Source organism: Panicum virgatum, chromosome 1N (genome assembly GCF_016808335.1).
Source record: "Panicum virgatum strain AP13 chromosome 1N, P.virgatum_v5, whole genome shotgun sequence".
In the NCBI taxonomy this organism is placed as follows: domain Eukaryota; kingdom Viridiplantae; phylum Streptophyta; class Magnoliopsida; order Poales; family Poaceae; genus Panicum; species Panicum virgatum.
The window spans coordinates 26,927,335-26,940,593 of record NC_053145.1 but is presented as its reverse complement, the minus strand read 5'-3'; the positions used below and the strand labels follow the sequence as shown (position 1 = coordinate 26,940,593).

At 43.4% G+C, this 13,259-nt stretch overlaps 1 pseudogene; it reads left to right on the top strand.

Moving 5' to 3' along the window:
• Positions 1-322: 322 nt before the first annotated feature.
• Positions 323-6,226, top strand: LOC120655553 (annotated as a pseudogene).
• The last annotated feature ends 7,033 nt before the right edge of the window (positions 6,227-13,259 follow it).

Here is a 13,259-nt window from a genome sequence, read left to right as displayed (position 1 = left end):
ATGCATAAAGTTTTGGTTATAAAACACTATAGCACTTTCGTTTGTATTTGGTAATTATTGTCCCGCCTTGGGTTAACTAGACTCAAAAGATTCGTCTCGCAAATTATAGACAAATTATATAATTAGTTATTTTGTTTAGCTACATTTAATATTTCATACATGTATTTAAAGATTCAATGTGATAGATAATGTTATAAATTTTTGGAATTTTGAAGGCTTCTGAACAAGGGGTAAATAGAATCTGAAACTAGCCATAGGTGAACAGCCTCAGCCAGCTTTTTCGTGGGCTGCCGAACCAACCAGCCCAGCCGAATCCGTTTCCAACCAGGCGAACGCAAGGGGCTGCACCGCCAGGGCTTACAGCCCTCCTGCACGGCCGCACCAAATTCTCGCCCTCCCCTCCCTCCTCTCTCGACCTTCTTCGTTCGGCGACGACAGGGGAGTGGCGCCGCCAGTTCTTCGTCGGGCGCTTCCCGGCGGCCAAGGTATGTCCGCCCTTCCCCTTCCCCTTCCCTTCCTTTCCGGCTGTGCGAAATCGAACACCCAAACCCCCTAACGTGTGCTATTTGTATTCGGATCTGTCCATGGATTTTCCCTGGTTTTTCGCCCCCCAGAGAATCTCGGTGGTTTTAGCTGAACTCGCGCCCCCTGCTATGCACCCAGTTTCAGTCTCATTGCACCCTTTCACTGCAACTCCGGCAAGCGTACTTATCCCAAGGTAATCGGTTTCTCTCTCTTGGACCTGCATTCCGTTTCTCGCCCGCCAATGGAGGAATTATGCTTTCTGCTACAGCTCCTGCCTGCCGCTTGTCATACATCCCTTTTATTTCTTCTTGGCACTAGGAACGCAGCTGTGAGGAATTCCATCAATTTTGCCGAGTTGGGGAGAGCTGGAAGGTCCAGTGGAAACCTTGCTATGAATTCCATACAGAATCCTGCCCGTGGGTCAGAAACGTGCGGAACTGAGGATTTCACTGTGGGGGATAAGGATGCCGTGGTCATTGTCGACCATGGGTCACGGCGCCAAGAATCCAATCTCATGCTAAGTAATAAATCTGATTCTGTTGGCAATATTTATCGTTTGCATTGATGTGCGCCGTTACTGTGTCTTGACTCAGTTATTGAAAAATGCAGATGACTTTGTCGATATGTTCAGGGCACGAACTGGTTATAAGATCGTTGAGCCTGCTCATATGGTATTGTTCATTTCTCCAGCATTTTTATGTATTATTTTTGCCTGAAAAATGGAACCTCCTAATTTACTTATAGCACTTGAAGGCAAGACTTGCTGCAAGTGAGTTGTGTGCCTCTCTACATTTTTCTGAGATACAATAAGTAAATTAACTTGAACTTCGAGTTCCAACTACCAAGTGTTCCACAGCATGTTTGATATGGAAAATTTGGCCTCTCATTGAGCATATTTTGAATGCAGACAGTCATAAGTTTTTGTTTATCTATATTAATTTTTGCACTTCTATGTTTTTCCCAGATCTAGCTGCATTGAACTCATTGCGTTGCACCTTGTAATGGTCACTGCAAGCTCACTTATTAAGAATCTATGCATCCAGCGCAGTTTGTTTTTTATAGCCAATTACTGAAATTTTTACTTTATACTGCATATCCTACACTGTACTCACAGGACAATACGAGGCTAATTTTGTGGGATAAACTGGTTATGGAATATAGAATCTGTCCCCCCTTCACTTATATTGCAATTTTATTGCCTTGGCTAGGTGTATTCATATTTTCTTGTGCCTTTCTGGAACTCCAGGACAAGGATCATATCCAGTATGGTCTATTATTTGTTCCTAATCACCATTTTACTGTTATTGCCAAATTGCCATTTCACTTCTCTAAATGGCCTTGTGTTAGAATGGGAAAATAGAATATTAGTAGGATCTCAATTTTCAATGGGCCAAATATAGCACAAGAAGCAGGGAATTAGTATAGATAATAGATGTTAATATTGCCTACAAAATGAGTTTGTTTTTCCTCTGGATGATCCTTTTACATAGTTTTCACATGTCTATAACAGCCAAACCAACAGGACTAGAAATCATATTGTTTTTTCAGAGCATATCTGTCGTTTTCTTTATCGTTTTGTACTACTATATGTTCTTTCCTTTAGAAGTCTCACTCAGTAAGTTCAGAAGACTGACAAGCATAAAACCCAAGTCTAGTGTTCGATTTTGAGTTAGATTAAGCTGTAACTGTCTAGACCATACATTTTCTGTTCAGAGAAAAAACATGGCTAAAGTGGTGCAAGAATTCTGCGCCTTGTTTAGTTATTCCCTATCATGAATCCTCATGTACAATTGGTTAGCTCGAGAATTTAGGTTTAGTGCCCTTTGGGTGTTTAAAATGCACATTTTTTGTTAATTTGTTCTGGTCCTCTTAATATAAATTTACTGCAGAGTGTGGATACTCAGCTGGCCTTCTCGTTTGAGTAGAGTAAAAGATTACAGGCTCTCATTTTGTTTTGAACTTAATATATACATAGCATATTCTTGAATAATCAGGGAACCAAAATCCAAAATAAAATGTAGTATGTCAAATACAAATGTCCACATAACCTGTCCTGCATCTTGACTTGTGTCTTTGCTCGGCAATGGTGGTGTAACCTGCTGGCTGCTAGGCCCCTTGGCCTAGAGCACATAGTGCCTAGGATGAATTAGAAGAGCTTCCCGGAGTGGTGGAGAAAAGCATCCAACACAGTCTAGAAGGCCCAAAGAAAAGGTTTTAACAGGGCCATGATCCTAGGTGCTTGGACCCTGTGGAATCATAGAATTAGGGGAGTTTTTGATGGAGTAGCCCCTTCTCTGCCTGCAGCACAACAATTCTTTAAAGAGGAATTGCGATTCTGGTGGTTTGCTGGAGATCGAAGGCTTCAGGAGCTTTTCTTTGGTCGAGGAGTGGGACAAGTGTGTGTGTAGGGGTTTAACTGTGGTGTGCCTTTCCTGCGGCCTTCTTGTACCTCCAAGGTGAGGCAAAGAGGCTGCTTTGTATGGGATTTCCCCTTTTTGTCTCTTCAATATAAAGATATGCAGCATTCCTGTGTGTTTGTTAAAAAAAAACACCCTACCGAAATTAATTTATTGAAACTAATAACCGGAAACGGTTAGAGATGTGGCCTGGCTTAATGTCTCCAAGAAGATAACAATTAAGGCTCATGACTTATGAGTTCTTGTTTCTCCAGACAGTACTGGCAGCAGCTGCTCCGCCGTTTTGCCCTACCTGACCTTGCACCCCACTCAACTTTGGGTCTGTTTGAGTGGTGGCAGCAAGCTGGGGCTTCGCTCAGCAAAGAGACACATTGAGGCTTTAACTCTCTGGTCATTCTGTGGGCTTGGATCCTTTGGAAGTCGAACGATGTTGTTTTCAGTGGTGCCTTGCCTAGGATTGATTGCTCTTATCCTGGCACAGAATGACACCAATCTCTGGATGCTTGCAGGCGCCAAGGGCCTTACTGGTCTGGTTGCTGCTCGACCTGGGGGATAGCAGCGTGTGGTGGTGGGTGGTCATTTCAAGTTTAGCACGGACGTTTTTTTTTCTCGAACACGCAGGAGAACTGTGCATTAATATATTAAAAGAACAAAAGGAGGGGGGGGGTAGATTAGCCCCCCCCCCCAAATATTACAGATATGAAGGGGTTTTAACGCCCCCTAAAACATAAAACACTGACTCTCTCTAAAATATAAATTACAGGACCAGGGCCAGACCAATTCTAACTGGTCGTAGGTAACTTAAACCCCAGAGGGGTGTGGGGCGTGTGTGTGTTCTGTACGATTATTTTAGCCTTTCTTAATGCAATGATACGCACTCTCCTGCGTATTTGAGAAAAAAAAGAGTTCATGTACCCCAAAAGCTGTATAAATAATTTATACAGCCTGTGCGTTCGCACACAAGGAATCTGTCTGTTTGGCCTGGCTTGTGCTTCTAGTCTGGAGAAGCTGATACTTATGTAGTTATGTTATAGGTTCTAGGGAGCCCAAAAAAAAACTTGCAGAATGTAGTAATTAACACTGCCATGCTAGTCCCATCTTGGAATTTCAGCTATGAAGTTCAAACTGATACAAGTTAATGTCACTGGAATTCTGTGGCAGCGCCACTATCAATGCCCTCAGCTTGAAACTTCTGATGCTTTGCATGTGACATTTAGGTGCTTTTCAATTCTTCTCAAGAATTATTGTGATTTTAAACCATCTCTGAACATGTTGTTGAATGAGATCACTGCATAGAGCCATTTCATCGAATAATGGTGATAGTATTATACTGCCATTATTTTAAGATTGGTGTCATATTTCCTATGTTCTCTCCAAAACAATTGAACCTTTGCCTATTGATCAAGTTAAATAATTTATCCAGTTGTGTTCATCAGCTCGGTAGAATTACTGCTGCTAAAGAGATGCACTGCTTAATCTCTTTTGCCGCCATATTCTTTGTTTCCCAACTCTGTAACATTAATCGATATTGTCTGAGACTTTTCCATTTATCATATTATTCATTAGTTTTTTATATTGTTGTGCCGCACAGTGCGGGAGCCTACGGCACTGGGTACGTCCTTTTTTGTGATCGTTATATTTTGTTGCTTTAACTTGCAGTTTTCACAAAATGCAGGAGCTGGCTGAGCCTACTATTAAGGATGCTTTTGGAAAATGTGTGCAACAAGGGGCATCCCGTGTTATTGTTAGTCCATATTTCCTTTCCCCTGGACGACACTGGAAACAAGTATGTTTTTTTATTTATGTATGATTGGTAATGTTTATTGTTTTCCTTGGAAGATAATGCTTATTGTTAAGGGTGTTAATTTGTTAAAGGCATGGCATTCCATTGCTTATAGTCTTTTAGTGAAGAGCGTAGATGTGTACCTACCTTGTACATACAGTTGCATAGAATAGTTGTATTAATTATGGATTTTCATACATGCTGGACCCTTTTTCTCAGGATATCCCTGCTTTAGCAGCAGAAGCATCCAAGGAGCTCTCAAATATACCCTACATCATCACTGCCCCTCTTGGATTGCATGAGCTTATGGTGGTATGTGCTCATTGAGTTCTCTCTGGATTATTTCTATTCAGCAATCGTTAATCACGTGAGTCTGATTTGGAGTTATTTACACTTAACAGTTCTTCCAGAATTTAGTGACAAAGGAAATTTGTTGACAACGTAGATCAGTAGAACTGCTATCCTCTTGATGACTTTCTGAATTACAATAATTTGGAAAGGACTGCTAACATTTCTATAAAATAAAATTGTGATTTGTAATTAGTGGTGGCCTTGATGATTTATGCATAGTGATATATTTTTAAGGTCCAGTGGGGATGGAAACACTGAAAGTTGCTGTAGGCTTGTAGCAGTGTGATAAGCGAATTATAGTTGTATGGAATTGTTGCATATTTCTCATGTTTTGTATGTGTTTGGGACAATATACATATGAAAATGCTGTAGTCAGGAAATTCTTGTATCATTGCGAAAAAATAGCTTTTGCATGGCAACCAGATCACATTCTTCAAACGTTTAACCATCAACCAATACAATCCTGGTTGTTCTCTTCTTCACTCCTATTATCTGGAATTCTGGATTGATTTTTTTCTTAATAAATACAAATGGCAACTTTTATTTGTGACCAATTTAGGACAACGATAGTAGATGAGCCAACCACTTCACACAGTAACACATGATGTCTGATGCCGTGTGGAACATGCGCTTGCAGGATATCATGAATGACCGCATCAAGTACTGCCTGCAACACGTTGCAGGTGATGTCGATGAGTGTAATGTGCTGGAACTGGAAAGTGCCGCCTCTACTCCTGATGGTGATTACCTGGGAGGCTGGGAGGCCACAGTTCTCTTTATGAGTATATGACTGTCCATACTGCATCTTGTAATCTGAATAGCTGTGTCAGTGGCATTTCAATGCCAGCTTTTTTTTTCTCTGTTTTACCATTTAGAAGGTCTGGGCCAATATTTTTTTTCTCTTGTAAGAGATCTGACGAGTGTATATCCAGGTCCCTTATGTCCCGTTCAACCAAAATTACCATTGTAAGGGCATGTACAATGGTTAGACGGCTGCCGTCTGCGTGTGTCTAGAATACTGCACGCGACAGAGTAGATAACCTGTACAATGGTGTCTTTGTGGTTGTCTGCTAGTTATTTAATACATGACTAGGCACATGAAACATGATAATCAAACATGTGAAATGGATCTTTGTGTATTGTTGTGTGACATACATGAAACAATAATGTGTATGGAAATAAATCACATGGATAGTATATTTATATGCAAATAAGTCACATCTAACGGGCGAAACAATCCATAATCCGTACGACCAACTAATATGGTCAATTGACTTACGTATCGGTGAATCCGTCAGCCAACCGAGATACTTGATACCGTGAACACTGACCGATTGATACGTGAACTGGAAAAGAAAAGGTCATACACTATGTTGAATAGGTTCAGTTTTACATAGCACAAACTTCACAACTCAATCTCAGATACAACTCATTTGCCGCCATCTCAGCGATTCGCGCGCGGGAAATCCAGCACGGGATCCACCACGCCGTCGCCGAGTCACCGCCGTGCTGTACAATGGGCGACGAGGCGTCGATTTGCGCTCGGTCCACAAGCCCATGCCGTCGTCTCGCGCAACGCGCGGCTCCGCAACTGACCATCCGGGAATCAAATTAGCCACTTGCAGATGACTCATTTACTCCCGTTGTGCATGCCCTAATACTGATATCGGCTTTGTGCATCGTGAAATTCGGGACTGTCCATATTCTGAGCAGATTGTCAAATTAGTCGGACAGGTGGACCATCAAGAAAGATTATAGCTTCATTAGCTGGCCTTAAAAACAATTACTGCTGTGTTATTTGAACAACGAACAAGCTCTAGTCAAGAATTCACCATTCTTTAGAGCATCTTCAAAAGTTTTTCTAAATTTTACTCTCTAAATCATCATTTGGAGAGTCATCTACATAAAAATTGCTTTCTATACATTTTTACTCTCCAACAGCTTTTCTATATCTTGTTTACACTCTAGATAGCCATTTTCGCTATCTATTTTAGGCTAGCGAGAAATCCGGAATAGATGATGGTTATATTTGAATAACCACTTAGAGAAGGTCTTGGATGATATTTTTTCATCAAAATCTCTATTCCTAACAATTAGGATGGATATAGAGTCTCTTGGAGTTGCTCTTAGATCTTGGTCATCTTAACCAGCTGCGGTGAAGGCCCATCATGAGCTTCATTAGTTAGTTGCATGCGGATGTAATGCTGTTTGTGTTACTACCATTTAACTTGTTGTGCTTCTCGATGGTTGGTTAGCCTTGGAAGTGGAAAGTATGAGTACATTATGGAAAAAGTGTTTTAAAGATAGCTTTTGAAAGAGCTCAGCTGCGGTAGGTGGCGAACTGAGTAAATTTTGGATCATCTAGATTTAATTACACGTGCATCTAATTGCCCACAATTTTCCTTTCCGGCAAGGTGCAGGCACATTTAATTGACGTTTTTCTCTTTTCAAGATGTATTTTCGGTTTCCAAGGTGCATGTGCAATTAGTTCTCTTACTTTCCCCCCTTTTCAAGGTTAGGTTTATTAACTACTAGTCCGCCCAAGAAACCCTACACTATCTGTGTGATGAAGTGAGTACATATACTTGACAAAAAAAACAATGGATATTTGGAGGGGCACCGCTAATTTGCCGACATGGCATATTTCCATATCCGGAATGGAGCCCCGCCGCGTGATTCCGAATTTGACATGCAGCAAACCAGCGTCCACCTCCGAACGGGCCATGTATTTGTCTTTAAGTGGGCCGTTTTCGTTCTCTTTCTTGTTTCCAGATTGAATTTTCTGTGGGCTGTTTTCTGTGGGCCGTTTTCATTCTCTTTCTTGCTTCCAGATTTTCTTTTGAGAAGTTAAATATTTCGGGAACATGGGGATGAGGGTGTATTTTGGGGGGGGGGTAAAAGTAAGTTTTGTTTCAATTTTATTAACACATATAAAAGGATCATTAAAAAAACTACGAAAAAATACATGAATAAGATATATGATCCTTTCCAAATATTGTTTAACATACCAAATATTTATACAGCTGACATTTAAAAAAATGAACTAAAAATTTTGCAGCTGACAAAAAAACTTTTTCCTTGACTGCCGTGTAGATGAATGGTTACTTTCTGCTTGTGCTGCTCAGCAAGAAATAAGAACAAGTAAAAAAAAATAAGTAAAAAAATTTGTGAATATAATAGAATTACAAAAACGTTTCTTACCTTTTACCCCTGGCTTTGTAATTCTCAACTTCAATTCCCTATTTTATTTTTATAAAAAAAAGGCTACATCAAAATTTTGGCTATGACAAAAATTCTATTTAAAAAAAGGTAGTCTCCACAAAATTTCTGAGTGATAAAAAGTGGTCTTACATGTTGTCTTGCAATGTCCTTTATTTCTGGCATGATCAATTCGTTCTCCTCATGAGTGCATAGATAATATGTTATAGATTCACGCAATGGCTTCGCATGCTCCTGTTGATGAACGGGAGGTTCAAAAAACTGAGCTAGAGAATGGTGCTGCTTTTTGATTAAAAAATAAGCATGAAGACATTTAACAATAACAACAACAAAAAAAGTAACCTCTTTGTAGTGGAAATGTGTCTTGCCATCGTACGCTAGAAGAAGTTGTAGAACAAAAACCCCACTGTCATTGATGACACGATATATAAAAAGTTACTAATATGTTATGTGGAGAGAAAAATTCATAGCAACTCAAAAAAGGTTTTGCAGAAAAAATAGACTTGCGGTGGAGAATTACTCAACTGGTTGGTCTGGTTGGAGACACTTCCAAAAACAGTGGGCATGTCGTATATGTCAACCCTTGTAGATCTTGAATGAACTGCTTTGAAGACTTTTCTGAATTTGCAAATAACATTGAAGGCATCTGATTGTATTATTGCTATGTCCTTGAAAGGGCATATGACTTCGAATCTACCGTCTCTGAAATTGGCTACAACAATATACCAGTAGCTGTATTTCCTTAGGGGCACAAACGCCTGCAGTAACAAAAATAAAATAAAAAGAAAAGTGAAAAGTTGTTGTTTTATTTTTTAGGTGTATAAAAAAATTGAAAATAAAATAATTAAAAACTGTGTTTATTTTCACCAAATCTGCGTTGTCTAGTCTGAATCCAATTTTCTTCTCTGAAAGACTAACAACTATGTCAGCAGGTATCGATTCAGTATCTTGAAGCATAACCTGTGAAAAAAATACATTGATTCATAATAAAATTTGCAGAAATTAAAAAGAGAAAAAGAAAAAGAGTTGTTACTGCAGTGTGTCAGCTTACTGCTAAGTCAGTATGGATGATGATCTTGCCGCACTCATCATCATGTAAGAGTCCGCGAATATATTTTGTGTACTGCGCTTCCATGATAGCAACACCCATGATGTTCATGACATGATGAGATACAGAACCATATACTTGCATTGAAAGACCAAATGTCCGATGATCAACCCAATTGACAGAAACCATTTTGACAATTCTTGGGCTTTATATGGGTAATGAATAGAGAAAGAGAACAAAAAAATGTATATTAGATGTATGTTAATCATAAAATGAATAAAAAACAGGGACAGCAGGGCACTTGGTGGGGAGGGGGGGATATTATGCATGTCTGCAGCTATATATATACCTTCTTGCAGGGAAGGGAGGCGGTATGTTGCTCACAATATGTTGGTGTACAGCTCTTTGAACAGGCATTGAAACAAAGACATGGCACTACACAAGAGGATTCATAGGTATCATGCTTTTGGGTGGAGTCTGTTGTGAGTTTCTTGTTGGGGGCGCCACCTTTGGCCATCGACCGAAGGCCCGCGCACAACTTAAATGCCACGACAAGGTCTTCTGCCGGCTCGGCAAGCTGAGCGAAGAGAGGCGAAGACCAAAGCGCCAAAGGCGAAGATGAAGCCGGGCGAAGAGAGGCGAAGATCAAGGCGCCAAAGGCGAAGATGAATGCAAGCAAAGCGAAGAGAGGCGAAGACCAAGGCGCCAAAGGTGAAGACGAAGGCAAGCAAAGCGAGGCGAAGGCCAATGCGCCATTTGCAAAGTCGAAGACCAGCAAGGGAAGGCGTAGGAGAGCGAGCACTTCAGAAGCCGCGAAGGGATCATGTTCGCTGAACGATGATGTGCGAACCTAGGCCCGATGGGCTGTAATGGGCCCAATGGGCAGAAAGGGGCCTGGATGTAATCTACTAAGTGATGTAAAAATATGGTTGTGCCCCGAGAATATACCGGGAATATAGTTGTTAGGGGGTATTACAGTGTAATAACGGAGGGTGGTAGGTGAACTGTCACCTATAAATACCCTACCCCTGTACATTGATGGGGGACATTGAATACAGAGAGAGAGTTGCGCTTAACTGTGCGAAGCCTTGTTTCCATTTCGGAGTTGTTCTCTTCGATTGGTGTGCCCTTTTCCTCACTGTTGTAGTGTTCGTCCATTCCGGAGGCACTCTCCACCAACAGTTTGGCGCCCACCAGTCGGTTCGACACACCATGCCACACCACATGGCGGCGAAGAAGAAGGGAGACGCTACTACCACTTCGACAGACACGACAACAATGACAACCCCACAAGACGAAGCCGCCCCCGGACGAGAGCCCGCAACCGGCAACGAAGACATCACCGTTGAAGACATCGCAGAAGGCCAACACGAAGTCGATCTGCTGGACCTTGGCATCTCTGCCGAAGACATCACTGCAATGCGAAGGGTTGATGCTTGCCTCGAAGAGGCGCGAAGAGCCAAGAAACAAGCTCTTCAGGAAGAATCTGCGGAGCCTCAGATCATCACGAGGGCGAAGGGGAAGGAAATAATGTTGACTGAAGCAGAAAGGCAAGAGCAGTACAACAAGCTGCAAGAAGAAGAACTTCGCTGCAAGGCATTACAAGAGAAGATAAGAGCACAACGACTGATGCTCGAAAAAATGCAGGCACCGCAGCCGCCGCAGCCACTGTTGTAACACCCTAACTTTAAATTTCTGTATTTATTAATAAATTAATTGGCTTTAGTTAAATTTTCTAAGGTTTATTGTGTTTAGTTGGCATTTAAATCTAATTTTTGATCAATAAATAATTAAAATCCATCATAGGTTTAAATTTTTGTTGCATTCATGCTGGTGCATAATTTTATTTGAGTGTGGTTTGAATTCAAATTCAAATTTGAATTCAAACTATGTTTGAATTAGATTTAGAAAAGAGAAGGAGAAATCAGAAAACCCAAAACAACCCGGCCCACTTCCCTCTCCCTTCCCGGGCGGCCCAGCCCACGCACCCCTCTGCGCACGGCCCATGGCCAGTCAGCCTGCGCGGCCCAGCAGCACCGCTCAGCCCGGCCCGCCTAGCGCACCGGCCCACCGATCCACCCGCACGGCCCAGTTCGCTCCGCAGCCAGCAGCTCACCCCGCCCGGCCCGATTCAACCGCACGACACGCGCGCCGCTGTCTCTGCCAACCCGGGCCCACGGTTCAGTCTCGTCCCCTTCCTCCGGATCCCCGCTCGCGCAACGTCCTCGCCGCAATCTTCGGCGCAGCAGCAGGGGATCTCCTTCCCCAAACCATACCCCGCGATCCCCGGCACTCGCCCTTTAATTGGCCTCCCCCTCTGACCCTAATCCCTCGCACAGCGCCGCATAACCATAGCCATCGCCTCCCCCATCGTTCCGCCGGCGCAGAAGCTCTGCTCCACCCCGGCCACGCCACACCGCCGCGCCCTTACGCCTGCAAACCACCGCAGCAGTTCCGCCGCGCGCCCAGGGTCCTCGCCAGGCCCTTCTTCCCCGACCTCCGCCCGTGCAGCGCCGGAATTGCCCCGGCGTACCACCGCGGGTGAGCCTCGCTGCCGACGACCCTCTGCGCCACGCCCCCGCCTGATCCTAGTACTCGGTGAGCACTCCCCGACCTCCTCTCTCTCTCTTGCACTAGGATACTTAGCCCGTAGGTCACTCTAGTTTTGGCACGGCGTGCACCGGCGCTCCACCGCCATGTGCGCCATGGCTCCGCCGTGGCGGAGCCTCTTCAGCACGGCAGCACCCCGCGTAAGCCTAGAATAGACATGCCCTGGCATCGCGCACGCGCACGCACCAGCTCGCACCCGGATTCGAGCCTTGACTCGGTCCGAACGCGAACTCCGACGAGGTCAGTGGCCGCCGACCCGCCCTCGCCGGTGAGAACCCCTCTCCCTGTCCCGCACCGCCTCTCCGAGTGTTCCAGTGCATCACGCATGCCGTTCTCGAGCATTTGGGCCAAATCCCGGGGCAAACCATGCACGGGAGCGCCGTTTTGGCTTGCTCCGGCGAACTCGCCGCCGCGGAGCAGCGCTCCGGCGAGTCCCGCCGCCGCCCCACGCGCCCAACTCCCAGGGCCCTCCGATCCGAGACCAGCGGTCACGATTAGATCGTGGCCCGATCCGATCTGATCCGTCAGATCGTAATCCAACGGCCCTTATCTGAAGATACCGGTTCGGCCTGGTAATTTTGTTAAATAAACCCCTGAGCTTCCTAGAATTTAAACCCGCAGTCCAGGCTTGAAGTTTTTGCGCGTCAGCCCTTAGAATTAATGTTTAATTACGTTTCAGCCCCTGGTTTTTGTAGAAAAGCCCCTGAAACTTCAGTTTTCTTACAAATAAGCCCCTGAACCTTGTTTTTAGCCCAGAAAATGCGTTTTAGCTCCGTTTTTAGCGTTCTTTATATCCACGCGATCGTTGTAACGCGTAGAACAGTATTAGACTAGTTTAGTGTGCTGTTTTTATGTATTGATGTACTGTTTCTTAGTTTTTGTTAATGTTTGCTTGTATGCTTATTATTGTGCATTGTTTTGGCCATGTGTTCGTGAGTAGACGTTGATCCATCTGAGGAGCCCCAGTACCAGTACCCGGAGCAGCCGTCTTCCGAGCACTTTGAGCAGCAGCCAGAGCAGTACGAGGAAGGCAAGTATAACATGAACAACCTATCACCTTTAAATACAATTTCATACTGCATTTTAATACTGTATGCCTATAAGGATTTCCTAGCCACTTTATATCCTTTATATACCTTTGGGTTGCATTTTGGTTAGTTGTGCTAGGTTGCTGCGCTATAACACACTCTGGTCCTTTTTAAATTAATTTGATTAATGTTTTACTTGAACTTAATTCTGAGAGTGGCACTCTGTGTGGCTTGAGTGGCTCACTTCTCGTTAAAAGATGTTTTTTTTTAGAAACATG